We start from the raw sequence: 17,554 nt of genomic DNA, 5'->3' as shown, positions 1-17,554 counted from the left end.
CCATTCAATGGATTGTATCCTATACTATGACTTGTGAATGAGTTAGTAGATTTAAATAGAAGATACTATGTGTTATTAGATAGGTCTTTTCATTTTGGAAAATCTTGTGTTTCTTCACTTTCACTGGTTTGAAATAGTTAGTTTTTGAAAATGAAGTCATAACTCACCTTTCCACAGTGGAATTTGTATGATCTCTTGGAATGTGTGAGATGACTCCTTTTAATATAGGCTTCTAAAATCTTGGTCCTTGTAAATCATGTTTGGCATTATTATAGTGATGCCCTAGGCAAGTCAAATGAATAAGGTTAGGGATCACAGTGGTTGAAATAGCTTTGGATGGGATTGAGTGCATTTGTTTCTTTAATCCAAGTGGATGGATAGAAGGATATGAGGGTGAAGAAATATTGCACCTATAAAGAAGTCATGGTGACATGTTTTAATAGGGATTTGAACAAACCCTTATGAATTCTATCAGCATATTCAAAAACCCTTAATTTTAGGCTTAAAAATAGCAACCCACTATATGAACAAGTTGGAGAAGTGAGACTAGGTGAATCTGAAAGATCTTCGAAAAGGATATTAGGATATGAAGTTTTTTTGCCACTTTTTTAATCCTTTTTCAAAGTTATGTTACAAAAGGTGACTTTGGAGGCCTAATTCCTTAAAGCCCTATTATGCCTAGTTTGGAGCAATTTGTTGAAATCGATAGAGATTTCTATGAATTTTTGGTTGATGTGCATTGGAATGGCCCCAATGACCAAGAAAAAATCATCTATCTCCATTTTGTGTAGGTTATGATCATGTGTGGTAATTTGGTGTGGATGACCCTATAAAGCATCTAAGGAGTGTTGCTTGGATGGAGTTGAGTTCTACATTGATGTGGACAAGTTGAATGAAGGGAGGATTGGGCATATAATTCTTATAAGTTAGGGTTAGTGTGAGAACACTAATAGGCTAGAGAAGTAGCCTAGAGGAGACCCTAAGAGAAGGTAGGGTTAAGGAGAAATTCTTGTCCTTACATGACACTTAAGTCATCTAGGAAGGTCAATTAATAGTGCAACCGAGGTTTCCATCAGACAACATGTTTCAATGTAGCTTGAGAAATTCAAGGATTTGCAATGTAAACTAAGCTTTATTAGTGTGAGCTTAGTTCTTAGTGTGAACTGAGTTCACAATTCTCATCAAGTTCTTAGAATGAACCAAGCTACTAGTTCAAGTTAGTATGCTCCAATATCACCTGAGTGCTAGTGTGTTACCTAAGCATCTAGTGTTACCCAAATGCCATAATATCACTTAAAATCATTGTATTGTCTAAGCATCAAAATAACACCAAAAAGCATAGTGTGGCCTGAGCATTTACATTTAGATGACTTGAAGGTATAATTTGGCTATTGTGAAGATATTTCTTGTTTGAACCAACTTGGAATGGAGATATTATTTGATAGATATATAAGGAAGGAAAATTAGTTTGTCAAAGATTCATAATATGAGAAATATGAAGATTGTATAATTGAATAAGGAATATGAAAGAATAGTTTGATTAGTAGGATACCTAGCAGTATAAAGGGAAAAGAAGAGACTAATCCAGCATTGTTAAGTGATCATATTATTCAAAGGATCTATTTCAATAAATAGATTTACAAAGTAAGGATAAACCTATTGATTCATCCTAACAAGTACATTAGTCAAATCCTCTAACTAGGTGGACCTAATAGTCCTTCACACTCCTAATAGATTAGATCACCAAAATCATGTTGGAATTATAATAGGAAAAGTAAACTCTAATTGCAGGGGGGGGGGGTGAATTGGTGCTTCAAAATTTTGCCCATAAAAATCATTCACCTTGCATCCATCTCACAATTCAACAAGTAAATTGATATACCATATTATGCATGTATGTCTAAAGCATGTATATAAGTAAACACTCACACATATATGACACAAGATATGATTACCTAGAAACCCTCCAAGGAGAAGGTAAAACTGGGGTGGAGATGACACCCAAAAATCTTCACTACTACAGTAATATAGTGTATCCAATGAAGTTACAATGTTTAATCATGAAACATGATCTATCCTATGAAAGGTCTTCCTTGTTAAAGGATTATAAAGGCTATTAGGTCTTACCCTATTAAAGGATTTTAACAGCCTAGTAAAAGTGTGTCTGATTAGAGGACTTCAACTCACAATTAAGTAAGCACCTTATTGAAGGATTTACAATAGCCTATTAGGACTGCTTTGTTAAGAGATTTAACTAATTCACTTATTAAAATGTATTAGCAATGATCCTATAGTTAGCACTCTATTTCTCAATGTTAGATCACCTCTATGCTGATGTGTACTTAATCCTTTCTAATCAGATGTATATTTCTTTTCCTATGATTCCTTTCTTATGTTCTCCATTAATTGATTCTACAATATAACTCAATTCATAACACCTTAATCACCATGAATGCTCTATTTGTGCATGCAAGCTCTCTTCAATTCTCCTTATAATTTGTTAAAAAGTTTAGGGTTTATCTTTGATGTGGAGCAAGCACAATAATGACAATAAAATAATGGTAATATGAAACTAATTGTTCTTAACTTGGAACCCGAACCAAATTGTTATAACATTCTTCCTATCAATGAACCAATGAATTGCAACTAAATGCTTCAGAGTACAAAAGATTGATATAGAGAAGATTGAAACATTATTCAAATAAAAAAAAACACACCATTATATGCTAATGATAGATTACAAAGTATGGCTCTCTGGTTGCCACTAGAGAGCCATGAGAATTTCTTCTCAATTCACTCTCTTCTTAAAACCTTTTCTCTATTTCACACTTGTCAATTCTCCTCCCTTCTATTTACATCATGAGATGTCTTTTACAGACTATCTTAATGGTTACAAACCATTTCTTGCCTAGTTTAGTTACATGTTTTACATTGGTTTTATTGCTTCATTGCCCATTGATTTAAAATTGTACCTAAATGATAAGATATTAACCATTTTGGAGTCCTTCACCCATATCATATTTCATGCTTACATTTATGCATAATATTAACACATAATGATGGCAAATTAATTCTTTCATGGGTGCCACTGCACTAGTCTTCCTTAAGAATACCTAGGTGACTTAGGGTTAGGTATGAATCAATGGTAGTGATTCACTCATATTTCCACTTAAAACTTCCCTTTTTATGATTGGATGCATGTAATGCATATGGATTCACATTTAAGATTCATCCTTATCAACAAAGATTGTAAGACCATCCTTGAGTTAGCTCAAAAATGGTTTACATAGTAGTTTGTGCCAATACAAACAACTATGTCAAAATTGTATTACTCGGTACTGAAGTCCTTGGTGCTTAGAACTAAATATAACTTCAATGTTGTCACTTGGTATCTGAATGACTTTCCATGCATTACTTTCTTAGCACTTGAACCACTCATCACATACTATCTACTTGTCATTTGAGTGACTTGGCACTTGAGTGGCTTGGCACTCACTACTTACTTGATATGCTCTATCTTATATGTTATGCTCGACATATATTACTTATTTGGAATGAACTAAGAAAATGACTTATAATGACTTAAGTGTATAGACACTCACCTTTCAAAACCAATCTAAGATCAACAAAGTGATCACTTGTAATCCCTAACAGGCCAGCTTTATTACTATAGTAATGAAGCATTGTGGGTGTCATCCCTACCCAAGTTTTACCTTCTCCTTCAAGGGTTTTTGGGTTACCAAATATTGTGTCAAGTTTCTAATGATGTTGATTTATTTATTAATTTATGTTCATGCACAAAAGTAGATTAGATAATCTAATGAAGTAAAGATGAGTTATTCTAAGTATGAAAAGTTTAAGTGGTTCCTAAATCATCCTCCTAACCCCCTCTTCATCACCTATTTGTCATTATATTTCCAATAGAAAAAAGAAAAGATAAAAGATAGATATGAAGTTGAGGAAAATTTTAGAAAGATCATATTGTGTAAGGGAGATCAATTTTGGAAAATGTTTGTATTTCTTATCTTTATGTTTTTTCATCAATGCCAAAGGGGGATATTGTCGGCATAACTGATCATACAAGTTGTTAATGAAGAGAGGAGCTTAATGATTGCATGATAAACAATTATAATATTTTAAATTTATTTCAATATTATTTTTAATATTTTTTTAACTTATTACCATGCCATTATACGACATATTATAAAAGTAAGTAGAGAAGGGAACATTGGATGACAATAAGACTTATTGGGTAACACTTGGAAAAATCAATGGGAAGCAGTTTTAGTGATTTGATTCCTCATTACAATATTAGAGACCATATGCCATATTAGTGAAAGGGATTAAGCACCTTAGTAGAATAATGCATATCTTGTCACAATCTATAGGTACAAGGAATGGAAGTCAAGGTTAGTATTAGGATTTTGTAAGAACATCAAGATGATATGTGGAGAATAAGGAAAAGAAGATTATTTGAGAAGTTTCTACACATGACAATACAAAGGCAATATTGCACCAAAAATAAGAAAATGAGATGATTGAATTATGATTTTTGGATCTGGATTTATGATTTTCATGATCTATTTAAAGAAAGAGAGAATATGATTTAGGTATTGTAACTAAAGATATTGTTTCATAAGACAAAGAGAAGAAGGAGTAGATAGAGCTATCTGAGTATAGCAACAACAAGTGATTTTTTATCATAGTTGAGAATATAGATGGCTAATGGTATGTACTTTTGTTATGAATATTTAAAAGGATTTTATATATAAAGACAAGTGAAAACTATAGATCTTTATTGTTGTTTCTTTCTTAACATTGTGACAGTTAAAATCCCTTAAAGGGTGAACCTAATAAGTCTATTACAAAACCTTTAACATGGTAGCATTCTTAGATTAGAGTGTTAAAATCCCTTAAAAAGGTTACTCCTTATAGATTAGAGACTCTAATAGGTCTAGAGGAAAATCCTTTAATAGGGTGCACTAGGAAAGCTACTAATAGATCTTATTTCAAAAGAGTACAAATATTTGTGAGCAATGATCTCACACCATGGATTTTAGCCAAATTGGGTTTCCACAAAATAAATATTGGTGTTACTATTATGTAAATTTTTCATTGTTATTTCATTAGTATGGATGAATTTTTAGTGAATTGTTAACTAATAATGTTGTTACAAGTAGTACTAATTCTTATTGGTAACAATACTTAAAGTTGTTAAGTTGTTTAAATTTTGGTGATTATTGATCAACCCCTACCCCTCTCTTAGTAAATAATCATATACATAAAATGATTACATTAGCACCATAAGATCCTATAAATAGAGAGGGTTCACTTTTCATGTGCATCCCTCTTAGATCATGACTGTACACATCTTTTGGTCTGCAAGTCTTCTCTATGTGCATGGTGTGAATGTACTATCTGAGGACTCCCCATCTATTATTTTGTCTAAGTTCACTTGTACTTTCACACATGAAAATATTTTCATTTCCACAAGTGTGTGATTTCCATAGTGTCATCCATTTGGCTCCCTAGAGGTCTCTTTTCCTATGAGTATTTATTCACTCTCACATACTATGCACGTGCACATATTTATATTTTACAGTGCATTTCTCTGTAGTTGTGAAGGTATGAACCTACCCAAATCATGAAACCTTTAGGGTTTACTTGATTTTAGTCACTATTTGAGTCCTTTAGTCTTTCCACTTAGTATTTTTGGGGTCTTCTTGAGTTGTATTTTCATATATGAGGTTATGATCATAATACTAGAAAATAGTTTTTTTGTGAAAATCACTATCACGTCACCTTTGATAGATACAACTAAGGAGAAAACCTCTCCTAAGCCTATCACATGAAAGTTCAAAGGCATACCCAAGAAATCAAGATTTGGGGATCTTCATTTTGAGATAAGTGATGTAGAGCTAGCAAACATCAACTAGAGCTAGTTCTTGAGTATCTACAACAAGCCTCGTGTGAGGTCATAATTGGTTACTACCATGGTAATAAAAGGATTTGTTAATGTTGTATTAAATCTTATCTCCATTTAGTCCTCTAAGCTTATCATGACTCTAGAAAACTACTATGTATTAGATGAGAGGGTAGTAAAGATAATCACTAGAGAGATATTTTTGGACATCAATCTAGATAACAATGAAAAGGTCTACCATCTTCCTATCTTAGATGATTATTATGAAATTTCCTTTGAAAGCACCTTGTGGTGGTATAAGGACAACCTTGTGGAAGTAGAGAAGATAGTTCAAGAGAAGACCTGATGACCTCAACTCCACATAATAGCCCAATAAGGGTAGATATGAGAAGAGTCATTATCTAATGTACTACATTGTCCTATTGAGAAGAGTCATAGGCTTACTGGATTCAAGACATTTAAAGACTTGGATTGTCTGTTTCATCAAAAAGACTAGGACATGATGTAATAAAATTAACTAGAGAACTATCACTAGAGTCTCCTTGGATGAAGAACTCATCTTGGTAAAGATAGACCCTAGGCTCTATATGACCTCATACATGGTTCACCAATTGGTAGAAAGAGATAAATATCCAAGGATGTAAAGAAAGGGAAACCTTTATGGGCATACTTGGCCCTATATTGTATTTCCCCAATTATTACAAAAGGAGTTGAAGGAGTAAATCCTAAATTATATGATTTTGAATGACACCTTAATTTTTGTGGTTATTAGATTCATCGAGGGTGACTATTCCAAGAGATTATTTATTTAATTTTTGGCCCAAGTGAGAAAAATTAGTGTGTATTTCATCTAGTTCAAAATATTTACATATATTAGGATAGTTTGAACAATGCCCCATCTTAAAAATATCCCTCAATATCCTTCAAACATATTGGTCTTATTAGATATTAGTCATCAATTGTAGACAACTATGAGTGATGTAGACTAAAGAACCAAAAGATGTGGGATTGGCCTATTTGTATTGGGCCATACTCCATTAAGAAATATAAACATAAAATCTTTTAAGATAGAATGGAAAATATATCCATTAGATGACTTCCACATTGTCCACCCATACTTTGTGATGGGGACACAACCCAAGAACAGAATGGAAACAACAAAAAAGGGAAATTATATTAATTGAGAAAATAAGCTAGTACAACTAGTACAGGAAAATAAACTTTAAAACATGCCCTAAGGGCTTACAATAGCATAAATCTGGAGATAATTTCTCCTTATGGTACCTCCTCTCAAACTCCACTCCGAACTGCCTTTTACAATGCCAAAAATCTCCTCAAATAGACCCTAAAGGGTTAAGGACTAGGATTACATTCTAGAAAGTGCTAGTAGGCATCCACCGATGAAATAGAAGGTTTCGAAAGCTGCATTAGAAGTCAGTGCAAATCTAGAAGAATCCAGAAATGGTAACCGAACTTCCGGGAGGCATAACTTTTGAACCGTAGCTCCGATTGATGAACCGTTTACATTTTTGGAAAGCTCCCGAAGTGCTCTATAGCCCTATAGACCAGCTTTGCTTGTCCCCAAGTTTTTGACCCTTTTCGAGGTCATTTAATGCCCCAAACCTGACTTTGAAGCATTCTTAGGAGGTCTCCAAAACCTGAAAAACTGCAATAACTTTCAAACTGTGGGGCCTATTGACCTAATTATTTTTCTAGAATGCTCTAAATCATGATTACATTCATCTGGCCAATTCACACCTTCTAGTTTACCGAAATGATGGCCCAAATACATGCTCCTATTTTTTTGGAGATTTTCAAATGCACTGATAGTTGAACTATGAGAGTTGGAACCTTTATTTGAGCCAAATGGGTATCCAAAAATGTAAAGACATGAAACAAAAACTAAGTCTAAGTACATTTTTTTGGGTGACACGGGATTGCCCTTATACCTCTGGATGCTCCTGAATCACTTTGACCCTATTTGAATGTATACACTTGTAATGGGGTGAGAGTTCATTATAGATCCAGTGATAGAGGGTCACTAGATGATCTACATATATTATTATGAGGTCAAGATTTGGGATTACTATTCAATAAGTCTCTCTCTTATTGAGTTAATCCTAGGCCTCTAGATTTCAAATAAAATATGGAATAAAGATTTTCCCAATGTGATAGACCCTCTCTATAACTCCAATAAGATCTATGATAGACCATTCTAAATGGAAAATTTGATAAAGAACAAAATGATGGTATGGAGCATTAGGTTTGCTATGCCATTGAGTTGGCAAATAAATGGGTCACTAGGCCTTTCCCATTGGCCCCTCTACTATATGTACCATCTTTGAAAGTTTTTCTTAACTTAATAAGGGTAAGGGGATCTAATATAGAAAGACAAGTGCAAACTAGAGATCATTATTTTTTTGACCTTCTTACCATTGTGACAGTTAAAATCCCTTAAAGGGTGACCCTAATTAGTCTATTGCAAAACCTTTAACAAGGTAGAATTCTTAGATTAGAGTGTTGAAATCCTTTAAAAAATTTACTCCTAATAGAGTAAAGAATCTAATAGGTCTAGAGGAAAATCCTTTAATAGGATACACATAATAGTGTTTTTGTAACCCTTAATCTGACAAGCTCCTAACAGAGCATATTTCAAAAACAGTATATATATTTGTTAGCAACAATCTCACACTATGGTTTTCACCCAAATCGGGTTTCCATAAAATAAATATTGGTCTTACTATTCTATGAATATTTCATTGTTATATCCATATTATGGATGGATATTAAGTGAATTCTTAATCAATAATGTTGTAATAGGTAGTATATTTGATTCTTATTGGTAACAATACTAAAATTTGTTAAGTTTCTTAAATTTTGGTGATTAATGATCCACCTCCCACTCTCAATAATCAATCATATACATACAATTATGGCATTATAACCATTATATCTTATAAATAGAGAGGGTTAATTTTTCATGTGCATCTCTCTTGGCTAATGAATGCACGTCTTTTGCTCTACAAGTAACCTTCATGCGCATGTTTTTCATGTGTTATCTGAGGACTCCCCATCTATTATTTTGTCTAAGTTCCCTTGCACTTATGCACATTAAAATATTCACATGTACACAATTGTGTGATCTCCATAGAGTCACCCCTTTGGCTCCTTGAAGGTATTTGCCCCTATGATTACTTATTCACTCTCACATACTTTGCACATGCACATATTCATATTTTCTAGTACATTTATGTATAGTTGTGTAGGCATGCACCTACTCAATGCATGAAACCTTCAAGGTTACTTATTTTTAGTCACTGTTTGAGTCTTTTAGTGTTTCCATTCAATATTTTTGGGGTCTTCTTAAGCTATATTTTTATATATGAGATTAGGATCACAATACTAATAAATGGTATTTTGTACAAATCACTATGGCATCATATTTAGTAGCTATAACAAAGGAAAAACTCTCTCCCAAGATTATCACATGCAAGTTCAAAGGTGTACCCAAGGAATCAAGATTTGGGGATCTTCATTCTAAGATATGAGACATAGAGATAGGTAACATCAACTAGAACAAGTTCTTGAGTATCTGCAATAAGCCTCATGTGAGGTTAGAATTAATTACTACTATGGTAATAAAAGGATTGGTTAATGTCGTATTGTATCCAATGTCCATTTAGTCCCATAATATTATCATGAATCTAGAAAACCACTATGTATTAGATGAGAATTTAGTAAAGATAATCACCAGAGAGATAGTGTTGGGAATCCATCCAAATAACAATGAAAAGGTCTTGCATATTCTTGTCTCAAATGATTATTATGCAGTTTCCTTTGAAAGTATCTTAGGGTGGTATATGGATAACCACATGGAAGTAGACAAGATAGTTGAATAAATGTACCTAATCACCTCAACTCCACATAATAAGCCAATAAGAGTAGACATGAGAAGAGGCTATATGATATCACATATGTTGTACTACATTTTATTGAGAAGAGATATGGATTACTAGCTTCAAGCCACTCAAAGACTTGGATGGTCAATTTCATCAAAAATACTATGAAAAGGAGCAACATAATTGACTAGAGCACTATCATTAGTGACTCCTTGGATGAACACTCCACATTGGTAAAGATAGACCCTAATCTCTATATGACCTCATATGAGGTCCACCTATTGGTAGCAAGAGCTAAATATCCTAGGATGGAAAGAAAGGGGAACATCCAAGATGGGCATATTTGGTCATGTATTGTATTTCCTCAATTGGTACAAAATGAGTTGAAGGAGGAAAATATAAATTATAGGATTGTGAATGATACATTTATGTTTATGGTCATTAGATTCATTGAGGGTGACTATGCCAAGAGATTTTTTTGAGGTTGTTTTTCGAGTGACACAAATTGATGTGTATTTCATCTAGTTTAATATATTTGCATATATTAGGGTAGGCTGAAAAATGTCTCATCCTAAAAAGCTCCCTCAATATCCTTCAAATGGATTGGTCTCATTAAACATTAGTTATTAGTTATAGACAACTATGAGTGATATATACTAAAGTACTAAAAGATGTGGGATTGGCCTATTTGTATTGGGACATACACCATTAAAGAATATAGACCTAAACTCTTTTAAGATAGAATGGGAAAGATATCCATTGGAGGACCTGTGCATTGTACACTCATACTTTAGACCTATTAGAATGTATATGCATGAAATGAGGTGAGAGTTTATTATAGATGTAGTGATAAAGGATCATTGGATGAACTACATAGATGATTATGAGGTTGGGATTACTATTGGATGAGTCTCTCTCTTATTGAGTCTATCCTAGGCCTCCATATTTCTAATAAGATATGGAATAAAGATTTTCCCAATCTGCTAGACCCTCTATACAGCTCCAAAAAGATCTATGATAGACCTTTCTAAATGTAGCAGCTGATAAAGAAGAAAATGATGACATCAAGCATCACACATACCATGTCCTAAACTGGCAATAAAATGGGTCGCTAGGCCTTTCTCACTAGCCCCTCTACTAGATGTACCATCTCTAAAAGAATTGTCTAAAATTAATAAGGGGATCAAAATTATTGCTCCTACCTAGGAATCAAATTTTCCAATGAAGCTTGACATTGTATTGCAACACAAAAGATAAGTACCATATTTCCAATGGGAAAATAAAGGAAAGGGGAACAAGTTAAAGCCATCTATGGTGGAAGAGGAGGAGGGACCTATACAAGAAGAGGTTGCCCTTGAGAAGATAGTGCTAGAAAGGAAAAGAATGATGTCTTTCCTAATTGAACCCAAGAATAGAAAAATGTCAAGGGGAAGAAAAAAAGTTCTATTTTCCCTTTCACCCTAAAAACAATCCCCAAGGATCAAGGGAAAGAAGAAAAAGATGATCCTAAGGACATTGTTCCTCTCATCAAGAAGAATCATTCTTCCAAGGATACAAAAGTTAAAAAGAGAAGAAGAAGCCAAATGTAGACTACCCATACTACCCACAAAAAACCAATTTGAATTTATGAAACTATGGATTGAGATAAAGGAGAGGCATCTTAGGAAATAGGGTTTAATACATTTGAATTTTCAGATTTTGATTCTACACATGTTAGGAGTAGAGGAGATAAGATGGAATAAGGAGAGATAAGGGATGCATAGTCCATAGAAGATAAAATGAGTGATGGGTTCATGCAAATACAACAAGAAGAGGTTCTACCATAACCTCATGGTAAACAAGACACACCTCTACCTCTAGAACTAGAAAGTATGGCTATCTCTCCACCTCTAATAGACACCTAGAATCAAGAATAAAATAAGGAGAGTCTAGTATAGGAAAAGATCCATAAGCTCCCACACCAATTTAAATCCATTTAATACCATTTCCTCTATCTCCTCCAAAAAAAATAGAGGTCACTTAGGTGGTAAAGCAAAGGGAGGATGCAAGAGCTTTGGAGCAAAGAATAGATAAAGGTAAAGGCTTTGTCACCCCTTCCTTCGAATCCTCATAGTAGCCAAAGTATTCACAAGGTTGTAGATTTAAGTGGTTTTTAAAGGAGGTATAGTAGAGAAATATAACCTAATCCAAGATGGAGTATATTGATATATTTACAATTAGGGAAACATTTCAGCCACTTATTATGTCACTAGAACCTCAATAACTAGGATTTGTGATATGTGATAGGAAAGATAATGAGGTAGTGAACAATGTTATACCTCCTACCCAAGGGGATACATTTAATTAGCACTAAAAGACTATAGAATATTGGATATCATTTTGGAAAGGTATATCCATGATGGAGAAAATGTACTAACAACACTATGACAAGTTTTCCAAGAGTTGGACAGGGGTGATGAAGAAATCCAAGCATTAAAGAAGAAAAATGAGCTTCTGAAGGAATTTGTCAAAGAGGTCATAGGTAACATTGACCTAGCTAGTCTTGAGATAACATTAAAGGTTACCCTCAAAAAATGAGGTCCAATCCCATTACAAAAGACCCATTTGTGGATGCTTGCTATTAGTGGCAACATAGTTTTGAGGCCCTCAGAGTAGAAGTATAGAAGAAAATATGTATATTTTTCACACTATCTAGGAGAAAGTGAGGAAGTTAGATAATATAATAGAGGTACATTATATTATAATAGATTAGCTAGAGATGTGGAAAAATTTATTATAAACATTAGGGAGACAAAAATATCAGATGTCAACTGCTAGAAATTTATTGTGAAGAAGAGTTAGATAATTTCAATCATTGGATTGCAAAGATCGGAGCTAGAAATGAAGTTCTAATTTTAATATTCAAATAAATTCATGATGTACATGAAAAGGAAAAGAATAAGATAGTTGAGGTTGACAAGTGCTTCAATAGAACTAATTTGGAATGTTTTTATGATGACTCCAGATATCATGTATGCCCCACTGTGATAGTAGTGGAATAGTTTTGTGCTTATTTTGAGGTGGTTTCTTCAAAGGATGATGTAAGGAGAGCTTTCAAAGATTAAGAGGCATTGAATAAGTTTGACAATAAAATGAAAAGTTTTGATGAAGTTTGTAGAGAAGTCTATAATTTTCATAGGGAAGTAGAGGCTAAGTTGAAAGAGTTACATATGACATACTCCCTTGAGGTGACTTGAATTGTTAAATGATTCAAGTTTGCATACCCTAATATCATTATAGAGGAAAGGGAAGAAGACCTATATCCTTGATTTTTAAAATTTGGACTTAAGGAAACTTTTGGAGCTTTTTTTCACAATTTCCACCTTTGAATCTCCACACATTTGCACCTCCTTAGGCTTGGCCATTTTTGAAATTCTGAGCTATGATACTAGTTAACTATTAGCTACTAAATCTAGCACTTTTTTCTCCGATACTACTTTTTTCGAGTTTGTCAGTAGTTAACTAATGCATAAGATGAAGATGATATTTTTAGAAGTTTATGGAGCCTAAGTTTCATTCCTAGTTTGGTAGAGATTCTCCCTTTTCTTATATTTCATTTAGTTTATAATTTTAAAGCCATGTACATGCTTGTGCACTATAATATAATCAACATTATAAGTGCAAGCCTACTTAACACTTTTTTAGTAGATAGTTTCAGCATAATTAAAATAGATTTAATGTTTTTGCATACTTTTTAAAGGGAAAAGCCCTAGGTCCAAAAATTATATCAATGGAGAGCGTTCCCTATAAATACAAATATGTAATATGTAAAATGGTTTGATATTATATGCAATAAAGTATATGAAATTGGTGCTCTCATTTTGTGTGAAGCCATTCTTGCTATAATGTGCATTTTCTTTGTGATTTTATGTTCATGAATAGTGATTGAGTCCAATTGTCTTATTGTATTGAATTCTTGTGTGATCTTAGTTTATTCAATTTTGACATGATTAGTTGCATAACACCTCTGTAAAAATGAATCAAAGAAGGGAAATTCTTGGTATGTTAATAGAAATTTGTCTTATGTCTATGCACTTCTATGGTTGTATGCTTTTATGAATTGTAAAATCTCATAAAATCTTACAAAGTTCCATTGACAATTGCATCAGTAAACTTACGCTTGTATTGCTCTAAATTTTCTTGATTTTCTACCATTTCCTTTAAGTTTTGATTCATAGAAACATTGATGTTATGGATTATTTCTATTTAGTATTTTATTTTCACCAATTTTCTTATAATTCCTCTTACCTTAACTCCCTTTTTCACAATTTCTTAACAATTTTAGTTAAATTAGGAATTCATATAAGTTGTACATTAAATTTGTATCCATTAAAATTTAGAAGACATAAAATATTCGACAAATATTTTCCATTTTTTAAAGAATTTCATATTGGTCTTTTTCAAACTAGAAAAGGCCTCCTCATAAGCATAAACATTAGTCTTCAACTAATTTATCCAGGCGGTTGAAAAATAACCTCCTAGAACCTTGGAGTTGGTTATTCTATCATTTTTTTAAGTGAGAAATTTGCAAAAATTTCAGCCATGGCCATCATGTAACAATGATTCTTAATAGAAGTGGTGCTACAAGGAGGGCCTTAGAGAATCCAAATATATGAGAAAGCTATACAATTATGATTTTCCCTTATCTCCCTACAAGTTTGAATGAGTACAAAGGTCATCACTAAACAAGGGTAAGTTTCTAGTGCTCAACCACTTTCACAAAACTTGTAGTGATAGGGGGATTCCTAAGTCCATTCGATCTCTTCACTTTCATTCACTCCCTCACCCCCTATTTCACCATTTACAAAGCACTTTTTTACAAACATCCACTTTCAAATTTTCATTGGGTAATCAAAATCTTCTACCTCCACCTCCACCAAGTATGATGAAATTTTTCTCTAATGCTCATAATTCACCCCTCCACATCCAAGGTTAGCTCCATGATCTTCCCAAATATCTAGAGAAATTCTTCCGACAATTCATTTATGAAGAGTCATAAACACTATAAGATCACATTGAAACCTTGAAACAAATATGATACCTGAAATAGATCAAGCATTTGGATGTGGTTCTTTGTGTGTTCCTTTATACTTTGGGTGAAATGGCATTCAATTGGTACCTAAATCTACCATTGATATTAGTCTCAGATTAACATTTACTTGAGAACAAGTTTCTATCCTAATTCAATACTTATGTTGATTCAACTATCTTATACCACCAATTTATTTAAGTTAAGAGGGACCCCTTGAGTTAATTTTAAGGTTTAATCTTTGTTTCAACATGATGTATCAAATAATGAAGTCCCCTTATAGATTCCCTTAAGAAGCTACAATTCAAATTTACTTGAGAGAAATGGATGAGTTATCTACTACTATCCTCAAAAGGCTCCCTCCTGGAGACATTGATACACTTAAAAGGGTCTTTGAGGAGGTCATCATGTTTATGAAACAAGTTGGTCCTTATGGAGGAGTAAACTTTGTAACACCTTCCCTTGTGAATAATGTAACCCCAGTACCACCATATCTAGTAGGAGCTCAAATCACACCCAATCAGATAACAACATTGAATACAATACCAACATAATTTTTTTTTTCTTCTCTACTAGTAGGCATCATATAACTAGGGTATGAGACACCCAAAACTATATTTTTTATGTAAAAACTTGTTCCACTAGTTGAGTTAGAAAATAAATGGCAAGTGAGTTCAAACTTCTAAAAAAGATAATATACCAACTGGCTAACAAAATAAAAAAGATAAAGTTGTCCCAAGGACAAAATTAGAATTACCAGTGTCCTATTATTTCCCAAAATAGAAAATATGGTTCCTACACCAATAATAATAGGTGGGAATAAATATAATGTGCAAGATACAATGACTAGAGTGCCAAGGGAAAAGTGCTAATGGAATACCCATCCAAACAATGGTAGTATCCATATTAATAATGTTAATGATATTGATTTCTCTGAAACACACTTCATTGGGATACTTGGAAATTCACAAAGAATCCATGCTATTTACTAATATAATGATAATAATATTCAAAACTAGCACCCTCAAGATGCAACAACCTCCCTTTGAATTCTAATACTATGGTATTGGAGTCCTATGACACACCTCTAGAAGGTAAGGATAATACAATAAATGAGGAGTTTGTATGACACACCACTATCCTAATAAAAAATCTAGCATGGTCTTTGAAAAAATATAGTGTAATTGAACAACTCAAGAAGACCAAGGAAAATATATCCATGTTTGACATTTTACAAAGTTATCCTAGTTAGAGGGAGGTTTTTTAAGAACTTTGGACAATATGAAATATAATGTAGACTTAATTCTCAAAAGGAACCTACTCCTAGAGTGAAAAAAGGAGAGGCTATGCCTTCCATGTTCAAAGATAGATTGGAAGTATCTCCATTCCTATTAAGTATCAAGATATTTGGTAAAAATATCCATAAAAATTTAAATGATTTTGGTGTTTCTTACATTGATAAGTAGGAGATAATTTCCACAGCAAGTCAAATTGTGATATTGCTATCAGGATTTAACTATGTGATTTTGAGTCAAACTCATTGACCCATGTTTCATGAGTAGTGATTCAACATGAATCCATCTCTCATGAGAACAAATGGAACACTTAGCACTCATTGGATCTAGGTGATTCTCATAAGGGTGAAGCATCGGGACTTCCCAGGAGGTCACCCATCCTAGTACTACTCCAACCCGAGTCTGCTTAACTATGGAGTAATACTAGGATGGGTGACTTCTCGAGAACTCTTGATACTTCACCCCTATGAGCATCACCTAGCTCCAATGAGTGCTAAGTGTTCCATTTATTCTCATGAGAGATGGATTCATGTTGAATCACTACTCATGAAACATGGGTCAATGAGTTTGACTCAAAATCACACATTTAAATCCAAATAGCAATATCATAGTTTCTTACATTGTCATGCCACTCTCCATATCTTAGAGGCTAGTTATAACACAACAAACCAAAAATAGAGTGCTTGTACAACTAGAAAAAATATAGATCAAAGTAGTTAGGTTACCAAAGGATGTATAATATATATCATAAAATATCCTCATATTTAAGATGATAGTGTATCCACATGGTGGATATCCCCAAAATATATAGAATTCTATTGAGTAGAGAGTAAAAAAAATTCCTAGGGGGATGTTTTTCCATGGATTTCGTGCAGTTATGGTTACAATGGAAGGGGTTGAATAACCAAATAAAGATTAATTTAGAGCCTAAGTTGAAAATAATGGTAATAGATTACAATGCTCCAAATTAAGTTCTCTTCCACTATCTGATTTAGGGTCATATAGAAGAGATATTTGACTTATAGGGAGAATAAACATTTATTTGTAGCCTAGTGGACTAGTTACAAGAGTTCTCACTCAGTGATTATGTTTATAGGTGAATAGAAAGAAAATAGGATGTATCCTTAACCCAAATTGTAAAAAGGAATGATCCAAATTGATTAACCATAAGGAAGTAATCAATACACAAATGGATCAAGAAATGGAGAATATGAAGAAAGGAGGAGGTTCTATAATCTTGTTATTAAAAAGTATGTGCTTAAAATAGAAGATAAATACTAACCTCAAAGTAGGGAAAATATAGAAAATACTGATTTCTAATATCTATGTATAGTTTTAGGGAATTTTGCATTTGGATTTAGACTGGAAA

Source organism: Cupressus sempervirens, chromosome 5, assembly GCF_028749045.1.
Source record: "Cupressus sempervirens isolate cs-2001-9-10 chromosome 5, ASM2874904v1, whole genome shotgun sequence".
Lineage (NCBI taxonomy): Eukaryota > Viridiplantae > Streptophyta > Pinopsida > Cupressales > Cupressaceae > Cupressus > Cupressus sempervirens.
Note: the sequence above shows the minus strand (reverse complement) of the source record.